At 44.8% G+C, this 5,379-nt stretch overlaps 1 pseudogene; it reads right to left on the reverse strand.

The window, feature by feature from the left end:
* Positions 1-247: 247 nt before the first annotated feature.
* Positions 248-5,107, reverse strand: LOC119193313 (annotated as a pseudogene).
* Positions 5,108-5,379: the final 272 nt, after the last annotated feature.

Consider the following 5,379-nt stretch of genomic DNA (forward strand, 5'->3'; position numbering starts at 1 on the left):
CTTTTGTATAAACTTTATCCCTAATTTAAAATCTCCATAGTTATATAAGTAATTTTAATAGTTGTTTAGAAATAATAATTATTCTTATTCTTTGTTTTGACGTATCATAAGTGCAACTTTGTTCGCCTACGTGATAAATAAAGTATTTTTTTTTTTTTTTTTATTTATTTATTTATAACAACCTTCAGTAACAATCCCCCACATCTCCTAATCTTTTCGATAAACAATCTCATTCATTCACTCACTCCCTAAGACACTGCACTCACTTGGTCTGGAAGAACTCGCCGAGCCGCTTCCTGTCCCACGTGACACAGACGGCGCCCGCCTCTATATCCTCGGCGAGTCCTCGCTCCAGCGGCTCCGCGATCATCGTCAACTTGTTGCGCTTGTTCGGAGTCTCCGCGAAGCATTTCAACGATGACGTCTCTACTACGGTCTCGCAGAACGATACCACGGGGTCGGCAACTAGACAAAATACAGATTGGTGTTATCGATATTTTTTGGGAATAGTATCGATGTTTAGCTCGATATAAAATATCGATATATACAACCCAATGAATAATTGAACATATTGAATATATCCCCATATACAGTACATGTTAGGGACTCAAGAAATGTTGGTGATCAAATCGAGTAATTAGAAAACCTCTTACTTCATATCCGAGATTTGTACCAACCAATACCCACTGTATGGGGAACCAGCCGCTGGTGAACCTACTACAAATGCTTTTACTTTGTACTACGTTTGGTGGTACCTTTGATGTCGATCTCCGAGTACATGTTCCGGAGGTCGTGCATGACGCAGTCGAGGTAGAGCTCGCCGGTGCCGAGGATCACGTGCTCGCCGGACTCCTCCACGCGCGTCGACAACAACGGGTACGACTTGTTCACCTGGACACAAAATCACTTACTTATCACTCAGGGCATGACATTTTATACAAATGCAAAGTGAGACTAGCGTATCACTGGCTGACGGTAAACGGAGATGCCAAGACGTTTATATCCAGAAACAGTAGTAAATCCACCCCAATTTTAAATTACGTGGCACGACTCTAGGCACGTTATTTCGACACATTAGATGTTGAGTATCAAAGAAATAATGTGTACAATGTCCATCAAGCAGCAATATTGAATATTGCTTGGCTGTAGGAACAGATCATTGTTGTAGTACCTATAATCTAGAGCCCAGAATAATCGTTCCACTCACCTTTCTTAACCCGTCCAACATTTTCGGCAGCTCAGAGGGGTTGACAGGCTCCACGGCTATCTTGACGACCGCCTGCGTGTTGAAACGCAGTGGCGTGAACGTGTGCAGCTCGCAGTCCTCCTCAGCGGAGACCAGCGTGCAAGTTTTCACGATGGGCTGGTCGATGCCCTCGATCAACGCCCAGGATCCGGCCGGCACGCGGTTCAGCTCCACCTGGCGGAAGGTACAGAACAGGTGTCAGAACACACGGCCTCTGCGTCACAATTTCGTCTTGGAAAATATTATCTTTAATTTTCGTAAGACCAAACACCCTCCTTACTTTCCCAATCTTTATTCAACTTTAGATTTGACAGGCATCTGTGAATGTTTTGGTAGATGTTTATTTAGAAGTCCATTGTTAAAATTTACAACTAGTATTTGCAACTAATTTCAGACCAGATATATAAAACTGTAGGTATTATTCGGTCCGCCCTGTGGAATGGGGGCGTTTGGAGAATTCCACCACGGTATCCCCTGCCTGTCGTAAGAGGCGACTAATAGGGGCCACGAAGGGGGTCGTCGGCGGGCAGCAGGGGGCTGTCCGCCCTAGTGCATTTCTGTGCATCCTTTGCACATTTTCGGTTGACCCCGGGATGCACGGCAGTGTGTAGTTGGCCTCACGCTGCCGTAGACGCCGAGGGCGTCCTTCGGTGCGCGGGGCTTCTGAGCCCCCATAGGAGACGGGCCGCAAGGCGGCACCGCGCAGGGGCGGCTGCGGTCGCAGGCTGAACACTTCAACGTCAGAGGAAGCCCGCAGCCGTCCCTAATGCGCCGAAGAGGGCCACCGCGGAGTTTTAGCTGGTAGGCCGTGCATAGGTTAAGTTGTATATAGGGCTAGGGACTCGGCCCGGCGGTCGCCCGAAGGTCACCATCAAATCCGGGCGGCTCAATGCCGGGCCGTAAGGCACGGTTACCCCAGCATAACCGCTCAGTCGCCCCCCACGAAGGCTGGGCGGTAGTAATAAGGCACTTTCTCCGCGAAACCAAAAAAAAAAAAAAGGTATTATTCGGTGCCTCTCACCTTGTACCTGGCCTCGTATATCCACAGGCGGCCCACGTTCATGAGGCGCGAGTCCTCCTCGTCCTGCGAGCTGTAGTTCTCGCCGAGCACGCGCACCGTCTGTCCCGCGTACAACGTGCCGCTCATTATGCGCGCTAACACCTGACAAATGCAATACCAATTACCAAATATACCAAAGCATATTAACATCGTGAATGCTATAGAGACGGGGATCGTAAGTGAGATAGAAGATAGAATTCTTAATAAGCCTGTTATCATCAACCAAGTACTAATCTCCATTGCACATCACTCTATAGAAGTTAGGGACATTAACAGCGAACCACTGTTGGCCAATTTATTGATGGTATACCAACTGCCTACTTGACGATCTTCTTTTAGTTAAAAGAACATATCACCTTTACAATTGCATGACAGTATTCGCTCCACAGTATAGTTTAGTTTACATTCAAGTTATTAAACACAAAAGTATATATTCTCTCTACAACTCACAAGGAAGAATGTGCAGTCGTCGGTGGGGTACATCTTGGTGGTGTGCGCGACGAGACGGCCGGACTGGTCGCAGGCGAGCATGTCGTCGCGCACGGGCCCGCTCGCGCCGCGGTAGCAGTGCGCCACCTTGCGACCGGACCCGTCCAGCGGCGACGGCACGTGACGCACCAACATCTCCACGAAACCACTGCGGGCAAATATGTTTAGGTCACATGTTTATTCTGCAGATAACTTCACATTATAGCTTTATGCCGATTGAAGATAGTGGCGAGCGGCGTTGTTTTTAAATATATAGTTAAGAAAATGTGCAGAAAGTTAAAGTAGCTAACTTCAGCCCAATGTAACTTATGCATAAATTCAAAGACTTATATAATATGACTCGGTGTAAGCCCATTACAACATTCGACGGGCGTACTGAATTACTGTTAGTTATAGTCCGTTTTAACACCTTCACATTTTACATCATTGTCAATGTACAAAATACGTTGCCTTACCTGAAATCCCCAAAGAACCTGCTGCACACAAGCCTCAGCAGTGGTCTGACGTTGAGCTTGGCCTCCTGCTTGGTCAGCTTGATGCCCAGCTCCGAGAGCACCGCGGGAAGCGTGTCGTCCACGTCACCCACCACCTGGAACGAAGGACGAATTAGTCAAGTCATTAGGTTATTGATCTAAGCTGCACTTTTACGTATCTAGGCGTTAAAAGTCGCGCTATTGTGTTAGTTAAAGGTTTAACCAGTCTCTGCCACAGTGTAGTAGAATATGGCCAATATTTTCGAATCGCCATAATTAAACACTGTCATTCAAGTACAAAATTCCGGAACGCGGGAGCTCTTCACTAGTGACACATACTATTTTATTTGTTTGTAGATGTGTGGAAAATGAGGTCATTTTGTTTGCTTGCAGTAAAGAATAGTAGAGTAATCGGTCTAGACCTGTTGTGCATTGCAGCACCCCTACATTCTGGTTAATGTCACCCGTTTTAAAAAATCTCAAAATTGATAACTAACAAAATTCTTCCTACAAACCTGAGCAAATATCTTATAAAGCGGCTCCAGTATGAACTCGACGAAGCTCCTCTGTGCCGACGCGTGCGGCTGTTTTCTGCTGAACCGACGCGTCTTGGCGTTGAAGTAGACGTCGCCCCACAGCCACGCGGCCATGTCGCCCGCGCGCAGTCCCGAGTCAGGGTGGGCAGCCGCGTACATCGCCGCGAATGACTCCAGCGTGAAACACACGTCATAGAGAGAAGACGCGAAGCACACGTTACCTGTGAATATATGGTTTTGATTGTAACAAAGAAGGTATTATTATTAAAATCCACAACAGCAAGACATCATACAAATGAATAAAACAATACTCTATGAAGCTTAAGCTAAAAGTTAAGGGTACACTGTGTATTTGATGCACAGTATTAATATCTTTCTGTACCTCTATGTGTCTTTACCAAATACTATACTATATTTATATTCTGCTTTATAGACAAAAGATTTCTTCCACATCCTTAGAAATACAAAACTAATTACCTAGCAACGGTGAGAACACGGTAGCCGGCTCATCCGGATTATCTTGCGGCTGATGTGTCTCCAGCATGGAGTTTAACTCATCCACGATGTGCCGCAGCTTGTAGTACGCGTCGGCGGGCGGCAGCTTCAGCTCCAGAATGAGGCGGTCGATCTTGTTGATGCACAGCGTCAGGTGGACACGCTCCTGAACCGCGTGGCGAAGGAGACGCTCCGTGTTTAGCATTATGCCTTCTGCTGCGTCCACGAATAGGACTGCACCTGTAGAAAAATAAAACTGTTTAGATCCATCGTGCTTTTTGGAATCAAAGGCCCTGTGCAGCATTTGTATTAATACATGATGTGAGAAAGAGTATTTTATTAAAGTTATGAGCAGAAATTGTGTGCACAATACTTAAGACCAAGATGGTCGGTACTTTTAATTTATTGTTTGACAAAGACAAACATTCTGAGTTATAATATTGTGCTAGGAAATGAAACTGGGATTAAGTATTGCCTGTTCGATAACAAATAATAACAATAATGTTAATAGCAAGGTATAGCAGGATAAATCATAAAATGCTTACCATCAGATATCCTCAAAGCAGCAGTCACCTCATCGCTGAAGTTGACATGTCCTGGAGTGTCCATTATGTTCAGCAGATGTGACTTCCCCTTCACATCCTTCAAGAGTAGAGTGACCGGCATGGACTTGATTGATACTCCTCTCTCTTGCTCCACCTAACAATGTGTCCGTATACCGCATAGGGATTGTAGTCTCATTGTTTATGGTGCCAGGGTGCGTTTGTCTCATGAGACAGTCCACAAATGATGTTTTACCTGGAATATAAAGGTATTAATTGTATGTAATAATTAAAAATCACTTATTGTATGTGATATGTGCTAAAACACTTTTAAAAGTCCTTCAGAGTAGTGAGAATCTTAACTTATGAGTTGGGTCTGTCAACAACCCATTCTACAACAAATATAGTTAAAAATCCAAATTCATCAGTATACAATCTATAATATTATGTATTACTTGATCTTAAATAAAAACCTAATATAACTAGCCTAATCTTTATTGGCAGCTTTAATAGGTAAATGCAATCGCCATTCTAAAAA

This window comes from Manduca sexta, unplaced genomic scaffold (assembly GCF_014839805.1).
Source record: "Manduca sexta isolate Smith_Timp_Sample1 unplaced genomic scaffold, JHU_Msex_v1.0 HiC_scaffold_3946, whole genome shotgun sequence".
NCBI classification, from domain to species: Eukaryota; Metazoa; Arthropoda; class Insecta; order Lepidoptera; family Sphingidae; genus Manduca; species Manduca sexta.